Consider the following 19,609-nt stretch of genomic DNA (forward strand, 5'->3'; position numbering starts at 1 on the left):
GCATTACTTGTGCTAACCAAGCTCTGTCTTTTCATTTTCCTAATAACATCTTTACGTCCCACCAACTATTATGAGAGGACTAGACAGTATTTCTATTTCCCACCCAACATCTCTTTAGTCGAATTCCTCTCGAGAGTCTACCTCTTTAGCTTACCGTTCGGTTGACCCGGTTGGCTTTTCCACGGATTTAATACAGGTTTCAGAACATAAAATTAGGTTCTATGAGTCTCTGGAATGAAAAGTAAAATATTGACAAGGGGCAATCATGAATTACTCTCTTCCTTACCTGCAGGAGAGTTTTACTGAAGTATCATAAGAATAAAAGAAATTCAAGCGTTCAAACGTTCATAACGGCCGCTCCAAAACACGGAATTAAAATGCAGACCTTCACAAACCTGTTCACATTTTCCATAAGTATTTAACTTAATAATAATAATAATAATAATAATAATAATAATAATAATGAAAAACATGTCCACTAAAATATTTGCGCACTGTCTATTATGCTCTGTATTTAAAATGCAACAACATGAATGTATAGACTGTTGCTACCTAGAGTCCTTCACATTAGTACTCCCCTGTGCCGTATATGTTATGTAGTATATTGCCCATGTTTTTTAACGTATGCATATACTGTACTTGCTTTCAAAGCGTTTGCTGCTCTGTTTTATGTTTCAAGCCGGGTCGGACCGAGTGTGAATTACCTTTGACAGAACTTCGTTTGTTTTTCCTCTGACAGATTGATCAGTCCGCTTTACCTCCAGGTCACTCTCCTCTCAACGAACTGAGTGGAATCAGGTTTAATAACAGAAGAAACTATTTTATATTGGGAGCTAAATTTAAGTGAATGATGGAATTTTTACCTGAAATAGTAGATTAACATTATAAATGTTTCTTAAATCACACAGTATACGGCCCCGCTTTAAGCAAAAACGTGAAGTTAAGTTATATCACTGAATTGTGACTAAAGTATTTAAGGTAGAGAAATGGTGAAGGTGTCAAAACGCGTGTTTCGGAGAGCTCTATCGAATGCAAAAAGAACATTTTGAAATAATATCCGGTTCAAGTATTGTTCGTGAAAACCCCGTTAAAAAGGGCAATTTTTAAAATGATTTTCCCCACACTATTACTATCCGATGTTCATTTTAAATATTTCAAAAAACATATTGATCGTATGTTAAAATATGTGTGCACTAGGTTTTTGAATTTCACAGAAATATGGTCTCCAGTTCGATTTGGAGTGGGTCATGTATGATGTGACAATAGCGTTACTAGTGGCAGAGTTAGTCAACCAATAAGTTTCCGGTTTGAGGTTATGTTATCTAACAATGAATCACGTGAGTATGTCGTGCGCCATTATGCCGCCAACACGTAAAAACGTTTGGTTGCAAATAATTTTAAAAAGTGGAAGGAATATCTGTATTACTGCCCTTTGATTTTATGTGGAGATTTCAACTTTGACTTCAGGTGGAATCCCGCTGCTCAAACAGTCATTAATTATTTACACGGGAAGCATCATTTTACGCATTGTAGTAAACACTTGGGGATCAGTACTCATTATGGAACTGCTTTCAATGTAGTTTTCAGCAAGGTGATACCACTCGAAATGATGTATTATACGTTATAGAGGGTGATGATGTTACAAATTTTCAGGGATAGTGAAGGGCCGCAAATGGATCATTTTGAAATAAGGAACCATATTCCGAAAACGATTGAGTCAAAAATCAAGCGAAATTCTACTCATTTAAGTCTGTTTACCTGACGTTGCACAAACTTGTTCATTTACAACAAACGTTTGATATGTCGTCCCCCTGCGTTAATGCAGACATTGCATCGTCGCACAAAGTTCTGTCGTACCCGTTCGAATATTCCTGGTGTCTCGCAGGCAGCTAGAATTCTTGCCGAGACATCCTCTTCAGTTCCAACAGATGTCTCATACACAAGGCTTTTCACATAGCCCCACAAGAAGAAATCCACTTCACTTTGATTCCGTCCAAACACGCCAAATCTTCTGGCCAGAGAGAAGGTGTTAGCTTCTAGGTGGCCCGCCCCTCCCATTCGGGGAGTGGAATGAAAATCTTCCCTAGGTCACTTTGATTTTCGGCAGCAGTGGTGTAGAGGATACGGCGTTGATCTGCTAATCCCAAGTTAACGGGTTCAAACCCGATTGAGGCCGATAGGTTTTAATGGTGTTTAAAGGTGACAACCCCATGTCGTTGGCTTTCGGCACATTAAAGAACTACTACGGGACGAAATTCCGACACCCTGGAGTCTGTTAAGAACGGATGGGCGTTGAACAACCTAGATTATTAATAACTTCTGATTCGAACGTTTCCGGACTACCGTTCCTTTTCTCACTTTGATCCATTTCCCTTCCTCCAGTTTGTAACATAATCACAGATACACCCTGCACTTCAGCATTCACAGAGCGAAACTTGTATCGGTACTCCAACAAAAGAAATCACATGTTGAGAATGTATCAATGACGAGTCCGGCAGCTGGTGAAACCATCTATGCTTAAAGACATCATTAGTGAAGAGTTCCAGAAGCAAGCTAAATCGTTTGAAAAGAAAGAAACTCAAATACGCATGACAAAATGTGTATTTACTTTAATTATAGTAACATATTGCGTGTACATTGTAAACAATCTCATGGTTTAATTCTCCTTCATGTCCTTAAAGTTCCCTTTTCGACATTTCGTGAAAGAACATTTTGAGTGTTCAGAACTAGAACTGTGGAATTGTTAAGTGTATTTGGAACATCCTATCCCGTAGTCCTTGACGAAATGGTTAGCATGCTGGCCTCCGGTTCAAGATTCGATTCCCGACCCGGACGAAGATTTGAATTATTCCTCTTGCTCTGGGGCTGTGTATATATACCATCTCCCAGGGAAGTCAACTTGAAAGACCTGCACGACGCCTCTCCGGGAGCCACAAGCCAGTATAATGTAAAAATTGCCGAATTTATGTCCCTAGTGACAAAACGTATAAACTCACCTCTGAAGTTCTGTGGGGATTTTAGCGTAATGGTTTGAGGTTGTTTCGATAAGGATAAGGAGGGAAACTTGATAAGAGGGAAAGGAGCAGTACCATCACTTTCTGTCGAGCAATGAAGTACAATCCTGAACTCAACTTGTTGCTCTGCTGCAAGACAACGGCTCGAAACACACAACTGCGCTGTGCGAGGAGTAAGTGTGAAACAAAGATCTTCGTGAGTTCTAGAAGTAATAGCCTGCCCCTTCACTCACCCGAATTATCGCCCATCGAGTGTTGTGGGATGAATTCGAGCGTAAGGCAAAACAATCTTCTGTCAACAGTTGTGAAGATCTCTGGCAGTGGCTGTTGCAAGAATGGGGAATTGCAACCACAGATACGTTGGAAACACTAGCCAAGTATTTGTCGACAAGTAATCAGAGAAGAAACGGGAACACATACATGAGCACAGTGTTTCAACACTGTAAATCTGGCAGAAATTGTTTTGCAATACCTGAAACATAAATTGGTTTACAGTCATTTTTATCAAGCAAACCTCACATAGCTGTGAATGTTCTGTTGGCTGCCACTTTGCACGCAGGTCCTCAAATGCACGGGTTTGATTCCCGGCACTACCAGAAATTCAAGAATGGCAGGAGAGCTGGGATGTGATAAACAATGGTACATGCAGCTCACCTCCATTGGGGGCGTACCTGAAAGAAGCTGCACCACCTCGGGATGAACACACGAGTTTTGTCTGGCTCCATGGCCAAATAGTTAGCATACTGGCCTTTGATCCAAGAGTCCCGGGTTTGATTCCCGGCATGGTTAGGGATTTCAACCGTCATTGGTTAATTCCGATGGCAAGGGGACCGGGTGTGTGTGTGTGTGGCGTCCTCATCACTAGAATTCATCATAAGTAGAGCCCCATCTTCACAGACACGCAGGACGCCTATAAAGCGTCAAATCAAAAGACCTGTATCATGTCTCGCCGGAGGCCACACTCCATTATGTGCATGCCCTGATGTGCGTCAGCAGACTTTTGAGACGTCATGGGTGATTCCATGACCTTTGGAACGAATATGCTATGAGATTCTTCAAAATAGCCATTCTTGCCCATATAAACGAGCATTGTGATGAAATCAATTCTAAAGTTACATATCTTCTACCCGGAATGGCCAGAACGTACATCAGTGTAAGTAACATAGGTACTAAAGATGAGAATGAAACACTCCATTTTCCGACAGAATTCTGGAACAGCTTAGAATAAAGTGCCTTGCTTCCTCATGTCCTTAAATTAAAACCTATTGCAATAAGAAACTTGAATGATTCACAGGGGCTTCTAAACGGAACAGTATAAATTGTACGAAAAATGCATGACAGTTATTTGAATCTCGAAATCATTACACCATCCGACACTATTCTTCCATTTCATTTTAAAGAAGCCAGTTTCCTATTCGCGTTGCATTCAGTAATGACGATTAACGAGCTCAAGGACAGACTTTAGACCGTGTTGGTGTATATTTACCGGAGCTATATTTAGCCAGTTGTACGTAGCAATATCTCGAGTTCGATCATGTGACAGTTTTTTTTCTAGTGGCTTCACGTCGCACCGACACAGATAGGTCTTATGGCGACGACATGTGACAGTTTGAAAGCAAAAATAGTGCCAGCGAGCCATAAGACGAGGTGGTGCTCTAACAGCACTACATTTCAGAGACATTGCACCTAAATTTCTATACAAATAGGCACTACACTCTTCAGTCTGAAAGTTAATTCCCGGAGGTACTCCAAACTACGTGTAGCAAATGCTGTCACTCAAATTTTGTAAGTGCCCGATAAATATGTGTACTTGAACGAACCGGGGACTTAGTATTCTGAATTTCAACGGGTTCAGCCTAGTAATTGTTTATTTTGCATTACATATTGTAGAATGAAACATTATAAAAGTATTTATGGTTGATTCTATTCTCTAAGAATGTTTTAGTTTCTTTTTAAACAGTTTTAGCTAATAGCGTTTCATTCTGGGAAATACATTTCTCTGGTGATCCATTTTAGCAAATAACAAATAGGATATTGATTAACTCACTATAGTTAGCTGGAGAAGGTCCACAGTAAAACTGTTGTATAAAGGAAAGGGAAGCACCGAGGACCCAAACTCCTACCTGGGCATCGCCCTAGAATGCGCGCTATTCAAAATTCTAACAAAACTCTTATGTCAACGCCTCAACAGAGAAATAGAGCCCAAGCTCCCGGAGGAGCAATTTGGCTTCAGAAAAGGAAGATCTACAACACAGGCCATCCAATGCCTTCTAAGTGATATCGAGACAGCCCTGACAGTCCCAAAAGGAAAATTACATGCCATATTTATAGACTTCTCCAAGGCTTTCGACACGCTCAATAGGAGAATAATCATAGAGACGTTAGGAAAACAAATGAGAAGAAACAGCCATACAAAATGGCTTATCGCGAACATCCTGGCCTCAAATTACATAGAGATAAGCGATAGAATCACAACATCAATCCCAATAGAACAAACAACCGGTGTATTGCAAGGGGACCCTCTAAGCCCACTACTGTTCATCATCGCGACGGCAGATATCACACAGGTAGTCTCGAAGGAAGTAATTCTATAAATGTACGCTGATGATATTGTGTTGGCCTCCAGTTCGGAAAAGAAGCTGCAATCTGCATTTGATCTACTACTGGAATGGGCGGAAGAAAACGAGCTCACCCTGAACGAAGACAAGACTGTGTCAATGACTTTCAGAAAAGGAGGTAAACCAGCAGTTATTCACACGCACAGAAAACCCCTGGAGAGCGTCTGTAACTTCAAGTACTTGGGCGTGACACTCCAGACAACTGGCAACGTCTTTACGCTCCACGTTAACGATAGGATCGCCGCGGCTACGAGGGCCATGAATGACATCAGACAGCTGAGAAAACTCTCCGTCAAAACAGCATTGGAACTCTTTCATCTCAAGATTACACCTGTCGTAACATACGGATTAGAGAATATCTCGACACACCTCAAGCTGAAACACCTTGAAAAGCTAGAAAATATAGAGGCGACTTTCTTGAAGAAGGTTCTATGTGTCTCAAAATACACGCTATCAAGACTAGTTTACGAACTAACACGTGAATTATATTACGTGGAAGAGCTCCGCCTCCACCTGCCGCTACAGTCAACTACAACTCATGCAGAACCTGCAAGCAAAGAAGAGAGACATCTGGTGGGATTTTTACATCACTGACGCAATGACCTGCAACGATTGGAAACGGGGAAATTACGAACTAAGACACACGGTCACACGCTTCGCCGTACATGGCTTCCATTAAAAGCTGTGCAGGTTGAAGAAGTTTCACCAACCAGACGCAGAATGTGTATGCGAACGCTGCGGCAAATATTGTGAAAGGTATCATGCGACGCACTGTACACATAGACTTGAGTCCTTGACGTCTTTCTGTTGTAACAACTAGCCTGCAAGCACTTATAATGTATTCTATATTCGTTTTTACGTTATATATATCATTCTCTCTTTTGGCTATTAGCTGCAATAAATATTTATATAGCTGTAACTATAGTATTTAGATTTATTACTTCAGCAATATTTTCTTCAACATGTTCATTCAAGGTATCGCATTATGTATTTATATTCGTTGGTTAGCACTAATGTTTTTGTACCTGGAAATGTAACATTCTACGTAAGAGTTCATTACACGTCAAATTTCCCTTCCTTTTTTATCGATAAATGTGCCTAATGGGTTTTTACAACTATATTCTTTTCGACAAGCTAATTGCTATTTGATACCACACTTACTTTAAACTTATTGCCCACCGTCCGTTACCCACTTGTTTCCACTGCGAAATTATTGTGATTATTACTACTACCCACCTCTACATTTCCTTCTTAATCCAGTCATCTGATATATATATTTTGCCTTATTAGAGAGTTTTCATTCAAATCTTTTCCCTCAAACTCCAACCGAAAGAAGTGGGCTCTTCCAGGTGAATTCTTCTCTTTAAAGCTGCATCTGATGACTCCAAAATCTGGTGATCAGATGGTGACACCAAAATGCACTGATGATGAGCTGGTGACTCCAAAATCCTCTGATGAAACTAGTAATTCCAAAATCTTCTCGTGATAACCTGGTGACTTCAAAATACTCTGATAATGAGCTACTGGCTCCAGAATCTTCCGAAAATCATCTGGTGACTCCAAAATCTTCTGATTATCTGGCGACTAATCATCTTCTGATGATGAGCTGGTGACTACAGCTCTTATGATGATGAGATGGTGAATTCAAAACATTACGATGACAGCTGGTGACTACAGTATCTGATGATGATCATGAGCTGGTGACTACAACATCCTCTGATGATGAGCTGGTGAGTCCATAATCTACTCATGATCAGCTGGTAACTTCAAAATCTTCTGATGTCGTCCAACCTCAGTCACCTTGATCTTCATCTTGGTAACACATTCGGAGGGATGCAGCAGTCCTGCTATCAAATTTCATATAAATATAAGCTTTTGGAATTGCGTAGGTTTAGTATATTTAAAAAATATAAAATAGTGATAGTAAATCAAGCTCGTAAACGCTGGCGCACGTTTTAGCGCTATCATGCTCTAAATAAAGTCCTCTGGGAGCAATCGGTGTAAAAAAGTAAGATATAGTACAGTAAGCATTTATATCTACTACTTCGTGTAGGGTTGGATCAGCAGTATGGACTAGAGAAGTAGGAAGCATGAGATGGGACAAGTAGGATTTGGTACGTACCGAGCTCGATAGCTGCAGTCGCTTAAGTGCGGCCAGTATCCAGTAATCGGGAGATAGTGGGTTCGAGTCCCACTGTCGGCAGCCTTGAAGATGGTTTTCCTTGGTTTCCCATTTTCACACCAGGCAAATGCTGGGACTGTACCTTAATTAAGGCCACGGCCGCTTCCTTCCCAGTCCTAGCCCTTTCCTGTCCCATCGTCGCCATGCGACCTATCTGTGTCGGTGCGACGTAAAGCCAATAGCAAAAACAAAACACCATAATTTTCCTGCATGACGGACGAGATATACCTCTTGGGATCTTCAAAATTCTACGATAAATCCACATTTCAAGAGCCTGGAATAAGTTCGTGGACGAAACCTATAGTGTTCATTCTTCGGCACCGATAACAAAATACTCTTCAAAATAACAATAAAGGATGACAAAATAATTAAAAGTTTTGTATCTTATAGGCATTTTAAAATACCTACGGCTTTGAGGTCAGTTGTAGAACATTCTACCTTCCATCCTCGAGCGAAATGATTGATTAAACGATAACAGTTTTTATGGCTATTTAGCTCATCCCCCCGATGACCAATCAGATATGAGAATAGGAGGAACTTCAACCAATCAACAATATCGACTTCGTATTGTGGCACCTACGTGCGATACTTTTTATACAAATTCATGACAATAGCGTACTTAGACTTTAGTATATACCTTTTTATCTGTAATATTGTGCTTCAGTTATTTTTAGGTATAATAATGGCGTGTATCCTACGAAGGGGTTTGGTGCAGGTGTTTCTAGTTGTCGCCGTATAGGTCACCCGTATGTCTACGAGGTTAGGACCCTACCTATGGTGAATTGTAATGACGAAGACGGAACACACACCCGGTCTCCGAGCCATTAAATTAACCAATGACATTTAAAATCCGACCAAGCCAGGAATCAAACTCGGGATCTCCTGGAAGAAAGGACAGCATGTTAACCATTTAGCCATGGAGATGGACAGACTATGCTCGTGTCTGCGTCCGGAGGTTGTGCCGCTCTTTTCAGGCACACTCCCTTTGGAGGTGAGCTGCATGTACTATTTCAACAATATACCAGCCCTCCTGCCATTCTTAAATCTCTGACAGTACCGGGAATCAAACCCGGGTCTCCGAGTACGGCAGCTAATAGTCACATTCCCATTAAGTCCAACATCGGGCCATTGTCACATCCGAATGCCCCACAAATCGGGATATTTCACGATTCGAGCAGCTAGTAAGTTGGCCTTCGGTCCATGGATTCTCGGGTTCGACTCCCTGCCGGGTCGGGGATTTTAACCTACATTGATTATTTCCGATGTCTCGGGGGCTGCGTGTATGGGGGGCTGTTTTCACCATTAGAATTCAGGTGCGCAGGTCATCTCCGGCGGTCAATTTGAAAGACCCAATTGGCTGAATAATAACAATAAGTACAACTGGACCTTCAGATTCGTTCCAGATAATTTCTGGAGCTCTCGTTATAATTCCTGTGAAAATTTATTTGCTGTGGAAGGAACTGCTCCACTGCCGTCCACAATGGCCCTAAACTTGCAATGTTGCGTGGGGAAAATTTAATAGAATATAGCATATTAGATGCCATGAAGATAAAAGGTAGATAGAATCGAATTTCACTGTCAGGCGAGTGAACCAACGTTTGATGTAATATACAGAAAACAAAGTATCCAATTTACTTCAGTGATTAGATAAGCATGCTCTAACAACAAACAATTCAAGAGTAGGAAATAGAGTCAGTAATACATCACAATTAGTGTGAATACCGAGCATGTTCGGAGAAGTTCGTGGCAGATGGTACATTATGATAAGGAGAGTAAAATGAAGACTACTTTTTATGAATCTATAACCAGTTATACTGTAGTATGACCTTTTTCTTTGAAAATACAGATTCATTTACCTTCAGTAATACGTTTACGTAACTCTGTTATTCTGACATAGCCGACATATTTGTAGAGTGCCTCCCTGGCAAAAATAAAGCGGCACATTTCTTAAGTCTCGTTCTGTATAGTTATTAGTATTTATGCATGCGATTTATTTTATATTTATGCAGTTATCATAATTACTGTCCGGTTCCATGAATATCATGCTGGCCCTTGGTCCAAGGGTCCATAATGAAAATTCATGTAGGACTACATATCTGAACCAGCCTTGTGATGTAGGGGAAGTGTGCCTAGTCTTTGCGCGTGACCAGGGATTTTACTCCTGGAATGAGGACTGGGACGGGGCTCACTTTGTCTCATGAGACGAACTGAGGTGCTGGCTGATACGAAATGTAGCGGATCGGTCATGTAAGCCAAGAAGTACAGCTCACAGTGTTGTTACGCTGACCACGTAATATCTGTAGACTATCCGGTTGGGCTGCAGCCACCTTGGCAAGTCAAGCCTCTTGATGAGCTAGGCTTGTAGTCTATGTGTATAAGTAGATATGAACGTAAATTCGTTTCGTCGCCCAGAGGTGATTTAACTCTTTTCAGGCACACCCCTGATAGAGGTGAGCTGCATGAACATTTTTAAGCACATTCCAGCCTTTCTGCCGGTCTTTATTTTCTGGCATTACCGCAAATAAAAACGAGGCCTCCATAGACAGCAACAAATAGTGCTAACCATTTCACTACGGAGGTGGACTGTGAGCCACCGAAGTAGCTCCTCAGACGTCGTTATGAAGCTGTCACCGCTCCACTTCAACAACCACAAAATACATTAGTAAAACTGGTCATAGAAGCCGGCATGGCATGGGCTGCATTTAGCTGTGCTGACTGTAAAATTAGGACGATAGTCGTTTAATTGTGAAGAAATAAAGTCATAAAACTAAGCTTGCTGACAGACAGGCTGTATGATACGCTAGTCATTTCCTTTCAAATAAAGAAAGACTACTGATAATAAACTAGATTTATTGAGATACAAAAAAAGTTTAGTTACAGCTTCGAAGTGCAATGTAGATAATATTTAAGTGAATGACTTTAATAATAATAATAATAATAATAATAATAATAATAATAATAATAATAATAATAATTTTTTTTTTTCTCAGTGGACTAACTTTTATTAAATGTAAATGACAGATGCGCTTCGAAACAAAACAAGTGTGTTAAAGCTTTAAGTAGCACAAACGTTTAAAAGAAATTATACAAAACGAACCATTCTTAACATTGAAAGGAAACCAGGAGAGTCGCCCGTTAAAAATGTATCTCGTAATCTCTATCAGGCCTAAGTGGTTTTGTAAAGTTTATGACTAGTCTTATTCAGCTAGTTGAAAGAAAAATCCTGAAAGTTATTTAATCACGTAATGAAGTTGTTGTTTGGAGCATCAGTGCATAGACTGGTTTGATGCAGCTCTCTATGCCATCCTATCTTGAACTAAACTTCACCGGGCGAGTTGGCCGTGCGGTTAGAAGCGCGCAGCTGTGAGCTCGCATCCGGGAGATAGGGGGTTGGAATCCCACTGTCGCCAGCCCTGAAGATGGTTTCCCATTTTCACACCAGGCAAATGGTGGGGCTGTACCTTATTTAAGGCCACGGCTGCTTCCTTCCCACTCGTAGCCCTCTCCTATCACATCGTCGCCATAAGACGTAACTGTATCGGTGTGACGTAAAGCAAATTGTAAAAAAGAGCCAAAAAAACAATTTTCTATGTGAGGAAATTTATTTCCTTAAGAGAGGCCTCTCTTGCTTGTGGTAGACTGAATTGTATGTAGTCCTTACTTCTGCCATAGTTAGTTACTCTACGACCCAAGTAACAATATTCATCTACAGTACTTCCTTTAAGACTTCATTTCCTAATCTAATTTTTCCTGCATCAACTGCCTTCGTTCGGCTACACTCCATTAATTTTGTTTTGGCTTGATTTATTTACTACTGTCTTATACTCCTCCCCCAAGACTGTGTTTATACCATTCATCAATTTCTCCAGATCTAGTGCAGACTCAGATACAATAGCATCAACAAATCTCAGTGTTTTGATTTATTTTCATTGTATTGAGATTCTCTTCCAAATTCCTCTTTGATTTCGTTTACTCTCTGTTCTATATAAACAGTGAAAAGGGAAGGGGGATGGACTGCAGCCTTATCTCACTCTTTTCTGTATTTCTGCTTATTTTGCATAGCCCCCGATTGTTAGCGCTGTACTGTAGTCTGATGTTTGTACAAATAGCTTGGTCTAATCAATCAACAGTATTAAATATTAGATAGGTAATGAAATAAATAAAGCTCTGCTATAGAATACGTCACTGAAAGCTTAGGACATACGAGAATGTGTACAAATAAGAAGTTAGCTCTAGACTGTCTTAAATAAGTACCAACGAACTGGGACAACTAACGAATTTTAAACCACGGTTACCCAGTTGCAAAGCAATTCTTACTTCACTTGGAAGGACATTGGTTCGATTCCCCCTTAGGAAGATTCCCCCAGTGGATAGGGGCGGTATAATAACACCCACGGTGACCCCTGCCTGTCGTAAGAGGCGACCAAAAAAGGATCCCAGGGGCTCTCTACTTAGGAGCGTGGGTTGGCGACCACGGGGACCTCAGCTGAGTCCTGGAATTGATTCCACTTACTTGTTCCAGACTCCTCACTTTCATCTATTCTGTCCGACCTCCCTTGGTCAACTCTTGTTCTTTCCCGGCCCGGACGGTGTCAGAACACTCGAGGCCTAGGGAGTCTATTTACACGCCATTCGTGGCCCTTGTCTTTCTTTGGCCGATACCTTCATTTGCAACGTGTCGGATCCCTTCTATCTTTTCCCTCTGATTAGTGTTATCTAGAGGATGGCTGCCTAGTTATCCTTCCTCCTTTAAACAAAAATAACCATCACCACCACTACATCAGGAGGTCAAAGTTTTCTGAAACGAGTTCTCCGCTTCCAGAGAGACACACGTCCCTTAACACATTCAGGTCGAATGCCGTATGCCGTACGGGCTCTCATTTATTGGGGAGAACGAGGGCCGTACTGCGTACGATCTTTGGTTTTCATCGCAGTTACTACGAAACAAACTTACTACGTGCATTGATCGGCACTGCAATTCATTTGGTTCATATAGATCTCGAGAGAAAATATAGATGGCATCAAACTACAGCTCTACGCGTCATATTCCTTCTTTCAAATCGTTTCAGAGCTGTGTCGGGTAGACAGCAGTGTGCACGTAATGACGACCGCGCGCGAACTTAAACTGAACAAAAGTGATTTATACCAACTGAACGGACCCAAGAGATCACACATAATATTTATGTACGAATTATTACGCAGATGTATCTCTTATACAAACATTTCTGAACGGCCTATAAATCAAATTAACTCAACATCAACCATATTTTATTAGTTACGGTTATACGTTGAACTTTAAAATAATGAAAATCATACTCATTTCAGTACATTTTCATAGTAAGGGATCTATCAATATTATTACGGTTTTACATATGTGAAGCAGAAAGTATGAACTCTCATATAAAACTTACCTAAGTTCAAAATTAGAACTTAATATAAAAATCCGAAATTGAAGCAGAAAGTATGAACTCACACATAAAACTTACCTAAGTTCAAAATTAGAACTCGATATAAAAATACGAAATTAGTGAATAATGTCCAGTTCGTAGGATTAATTAGTATGAAGGTGATCAACTCCTCAATGTGCTGAGTTTATTCAGATGAAACCAAAATGAGTACCAGATTAATTCATGTGGGAAAATGCAGTCGGTCATAGAGCTAATCAGTATATCCCAAGGTTACGAGTAGTCGAAGCCTTTAGCTTCTCTTATTCCAAGGGTTTCCATGGCCCGCATGGAGATTCCTTTGCTTTTTTTCTGAATTTTAAACATAGGGCAAGAATCTTACGTAGTAAGCTGATTTAGTTTCTTGGAGACAATTAAAATACGGTTCGTCACAAGACTTAGTCCTCTTGAATGCACAGAGATGATGTTACTTGTTCCAGTTCATAGTGTCTGTGTACCATTACAGCCCTATGGGATACTGTTAATAAATAGTATATTTGTGGCACACTTAGTCACATCCTGCTGTTTTACATCAGATTTGTTCCGTGGGGATAGTTTATGTAATGCAGCTGTGTTACAAGGCACGGACGTTTATGAAGACTTCCGTTTGCACGGTAGAATAATGGCTATGACTTGACGAACACGACATATATAACCACTAAACGTCAACGCTGTGGAGATGAATATTCACGAAGGTAGATTTACAACGTAATCACTGCACCTAAGAAAGGAAACAGTAGTTAGGTAAGGGATCAGTAATGACCAGAAGGAACTGAGGACTCTCCCAGACTGCCGGTGAGGGAGAGGGAAGAGTTGCGTCAGTGGACGAAGTGTAGATCTTATGATTTTCCCTTTATACTAAGTCTTTTTTAAGAAAATGTAAAAACATATCGCTTAGGTTCCAAAGGGAAATGTAACATATTAATTCTATGAATTTTTCAGTTTTATTTGGTTGTAGTAAGTATTGTGACCGTTTATCAAAATAATGCGAATTAAAGGGTCGAAGAATTGTTCAAATGTGCCACAGCTGGTGTCAATCAGTTACGAGGAAATTCCACTCGTAGGCGTAGGGTCCTGACAGGAATTCGGTCACTCTTAGGCACCATAGCCATATGAGGTGAGGTTCGGATAATATTCTACATTGTATGTGTGGAGTACCATATCTAGGAATGACAATAATTTGGGAAGGTTTCGTTTCGGAAGAAAGTTCTAAAATTTAATTATTCAAATGATCGTTATAACTGACTTTCCGAATAAATACACTCAATAGAAAAACAATTGTTTCAAAAAACAATAAGGATTATTAATCAAATATCTCCATTGATGGGTAACAGTGTCTGTGCTTTTGGCAGCCAATAATAACATCGGTGTCAACAAAACAATGAATAACCTCACTTGAGAGAACACACAGGCAAATTATAATTGGTATTCGGACCAGATATGAAAGTAAAAAAACATGATTCCAAGCAAGTAAAATGAATCGTTAAAACAATGCTGAAAAATTTGATAACATAATACTGCGCTGTTCCTGCGCCCAGGTCGGGTGACGAAGAAATCCAGACTAGCTCGTTTATGCGTAATTTCCAATCAGACTTTGTCTTGTTGTGGATTCGGAGAGATTGCAAATGATGTTATGCTTGACGGCTATTTCCTTTATCGATAATGCCGATGGACGTCTCCGCCGTATCAACTAACCTTTCTTGTAAAAAATAGTTCCGCACATCTTCAACTAAAGATGTACCGAGTTCGATAGCTGCAGTCGCTTAAGTGCGGCCAGTATCCAGTATTCGGGAGATAGTAGGTTCGAACCCCACTGTCGGCAGCCCTGAAAATGGTTTTCCGTGGTTTCCCATTTTCACACCAGGCAAATGCCGGGGCTGTACCTTAATTAAGGCCACGGCCGCTTCCTTCCCACTCCTAGCCCTTTCCTGTCCCATCGTCGCCGTAAGACCTATCTGTGTCGGCGCGACGTAAAACAACTAGCAAAGAAAAAACTAAAAACTAAAGATGACTATATGTCTATAATGCTTACACTAACATATGAATATAAATACCAATAACGTTTCATCACATCCATTTATTAAAAATCTAGCAAATTAAAGAAAAGAATGAAATATTCTTGAAAATAATGACTATATTCATTTAAAATTGATTAATTATCTTGCATCATTTCATCAAAGATCTTTGATTATGTTAAAATATTAATAATTATGTACAGTTGAAAATAGAAAATTGGAATCATTCAGAAAATGTCTACCCATGAAAGTTGAAATCACATAGTTGTTTCATTTTTCATCTGTGAAAGGATAATATTCCTACTTTAGTTAAAGTTATAAAAATATTTACAGGTCTTCCTGGGAAATCATTGGTTTCAGCATCAATCCTTTGCATTGTTGACTTTATAGACTATGTTATTTTAATCATTTAGTTATAGGTATTCAGGTCTTAAACATTTAAGTTTTCAAGTATTTATAATATCTAGGATGAGGATAAATTTATTACTTAGGAAATGGTTTTCATGGTCGCACCAGGAAGAAGATAAATATTAAGTCAATTACATCATGTGCTCTCTTTTAAATCATTATATAGCTCAACTGTATATCATTCCTCTCATAAATCTTACAAGTTAGACTGTGTCTCACGAAATCTCTCATCAGGTAATTAATTAAATTCCAGCACCTCACATACTGTTATTTATAAAAACAGGTATTGTGTATTATTTATGAAGACTCTAACAATCATTACCATCTGAAATTATATGTGAAAAACGTGTCATACTTGTGCATATGATTAAACGAATTGCCATGTACTTGTTTATTAAATTAATCATCCTTATGGTAGATCTGGATTAGTTTTTGATTAATATCCTACTCAACATTCCTTACAATGAGTCATCTTGATGATTTTCAGGTGCCTAAACTCTATATATAACCTACATAATATATTTTCAATATGTTGGATATGGTATATCTAGGAACTATCACTTATCATGGAATCAAGCACAGTACTAACCCTGCATTGCGTCAACCCTCTTAGTTTATCTTCACAGTAAAATCATTTTCTTTTTTACTGACGAAACAATAAATATCACATGCATTATTCTTCTTCATATTAATTCAATATATCACTTCCTTCATTTCTCATTATCATATTTCTTCTTTCATTTGCAAATAGCCTTCATATACACGTTGACTTGATGCATATAATTCTGTAAACATCATCTATTTGATTATTCCATTTCTTCTTAATCTGTTTCTGCTTCACTTCTCATTATTTTCATATCCTCGTATAATCCAACTCTTATCTATATAGGGCACTTCACTGTCTCCATTTTACAAAATATTAACCCTTATTCACTTATAATATTAACCATTATGTCGTTATAGATCTTATAATTCACATATGATAACCTCATCATTTAATTAAATGTCCTTACGAACGCACTTACATGTTATATATTTAACATATATCCTAGCTGGTTATATTGTATAGATGACTACGAATCACACCTTCACTTCGACACAAATATATTTGATGAATTCGCGAGAATTTACTATTTCTGAGCTAAGTTTAAGATCTCACTGCCTCACTATTTGTTCACCACACAGAAAAATATCATTTTATTCCAAAGATTTATTCTACTTACTGCACTATGACTTATCATTTTCCATCCGCTCCAACGGACTTTGCGTTAGATATACTGGGACATCTATAGATCAGACACGGCTGCTAGATCCCTCGCTGGTTGCTGGGTTGTCATGGGATAAGTAAGGTTTCCCTTGACGTCATCTCATGTTAGCCTCCTCCGGATATCGGACCATCGTCTTCTTAGCACATTTTGGAAGTCATTTCTTGCGCAAATGTAACAAAAATAAAGAGATGTAGTCAATTTCGTCATCATGGGTATTTCATAGCCTTCTAACATAGTAATGTCTGTATCAAGCGTGACGTTTTTTAACTTCAGTTCTAATTCCGCTTGTAGATTACCAAGATGTCTGCTCTTAATTCAGCTATTTGTATTATCATTGCTGTTCTGTACGCCAATTCATTTATTGCCTGTATCTTAAATATTTCTTTCTTGGTAGCTATCAATGGTCATTCCTTGCCAATTAGAAGTTGTGACGTGAGCTTTTCGCCATCTTCCGTATGAGCTTACCACTTTATTTTCGGCCTTTATTTTCTGCGTTCTTCAGTTAAATTATGTGAAGTAAATCTTCATCTTCAAAGTTCCTTAAGATTCGCTTCAAGTCTTGATCTGCTGCTCGCGATGTATGTCCAGGCCTATCTCAGTACGATCGTTGCCTCGGCTTGCTGTTTCTTTAATAGTAGTGTTGTAACAATTCCAGGCTTTATCTTATTTACTGCCGCCTTGATCCTTCCTGCCTCTATCACGCCATACATTACATTTTATTGACATAGATGATTGAGTTTATGTGCCGTATTTACTCATGTCGTGGCAATTGCGTCCATTTTAGTCCCAATAAACAATCATTTTAGGACAGTGAACTGGCACAATACAACATTAGCATTCGCATTCAGTCCATTGCTAATAGCATTTTTCCGCTATGCAGATTTTCATTCACAGTTTTACTTCTACATAAGTCGAGTTACCAAAGATTCTGTCAGACTCAATTGAAATTATATATCACTCTCTTACGCGATCTACTGGGATGGTTAACTTGACCAAAAACAACAATAACAACAACAACAACAAAATAGAAATATTTTCAACGTCGTTAGGTCCTGAAACGACATAAATAAGTAACAAAACACACAAAATAAAATCTAGCCTATAATCAAATAATTTAAAAAATCCCAAGGAAAATGACATTTCGTCATTCGTCAGCGTCCATCCTGAAAGAAATTGACCCATGTAGCCAAAAAAAAAAAAAAACCACATGCCAATACATAGGAAACTTTTAAAACTCCACACTATTATATCGGAAGGGTTTCAGCCCTCTCCACATGTCTGAAGAATATCACAACTGGCTGAAAATTCGCATGCACAAAAAGGAATGTACTTCTACAGTACAAGATTGGAATATGGATTGTGGACACATGCACCTGAGCCATTTCATTCTAAGGCAACTCATATAATTGTTCGGAGACTACGATTCTCATAAGTACGCATTAATTCAATTGTTTGTTCACAGCAGATCCTCTCTTTCTCAACTGGCCATTTTCTATAACATGTTATATAATTATGAATGTCCATCATTATCGAAGACATTGTACTGGCCTATACATTAAACTACGGCGTTCCGAATATACACCCATCTTCATACAATCCAGAACACCTTGAAAGACTAGGGATAGGAAGTTTATATTAACAGGACATGTGCATTAGTATGTTCTGAAGAAATGATTAGCATTTGAACCATGTCGGCCGTCAGGTTCAAGGTCCACATCGAGATCTCGGCACACCACCACCGACTGGTAAAATGTGCCTGCGGCTCTAGTTGTCGTTACAAACCGAAGATCAGTGTGACTTGAACAGACGTGCAGAATGCCTCGCAGACGTATGCGAGAACCGTACCGTCAAATGAGTGAGTTTGAAAGAGGGTGCATTATTAGCATGAGAGAACGTGATGCATCCGGAAAATTGCTGCTCGTGTGGGACGGAGTGTGTCGGCAGTGCAACGGGTTTGTATAGAATGGTTCACAGAAGGCCGTAGAATACGACTAGATTGGTCTCGCCGCACCACCCAGGTGGATACATTCTGGGCCTATCCATCCCTTGCCAGGACTCGCTGCTTGGGTTGTGCAACATCTCTGGACTCACTCAGGAGCCCTCCTCGTACAATTACATCATCATCATATCCTCGGATGTGTACACGGACAACTGGATTTTTTCTACACTGGACATATTCGGAACCTGAAACTTTTAAACACTGCTTAATCATATGCTCTACACAAAGTCATCCACAAATACTGCCACAAGTTAACGCTCACCTCGTTAGTCATACGCTGCATACGCCAAGTTTATTAAAACATCATTTTAAATTTCACATACAGTTGGTCTGCATTATTTTTACTGATCAGTTTCCAAAATCATACGGTCTGCACATTGAATATTCCGCTTACTATATGCGTTTCTTATACTACCGACAAGCTTGCTGGCAAAAAGAAAAGATCTAGCGCTCACTCTTAACGGAGGATAGTTACAGCATGCATATACTTTATACTTTCTTCGATCAATGTTGCAGTATTCCTCTACCAACAAATATAATCCACTGATGACCACTTACATAGTTCTATCTACTAAACAATTATAATTTTTGGCATGTGTAAATTCCATATTCCTAGATTGTATCTCAAGTCCACGTCATCTACACTTGCCAACTCGAGCAT

The sequence above is a fragment of the Anabrus simplex genome, chromosome 5, assembly GCF_040414725.1.
Source record: "Anabrus simplex isolate iqAnaSimp1 chromosome 5, ASM4041472v1, whole genome shotgun sequence".
NCBI lineage: Eukaryota > Metazoa > Arthropoda > Insecta > Orthoptera > Tettigoniidae > Anabrus > Anabrus simplex.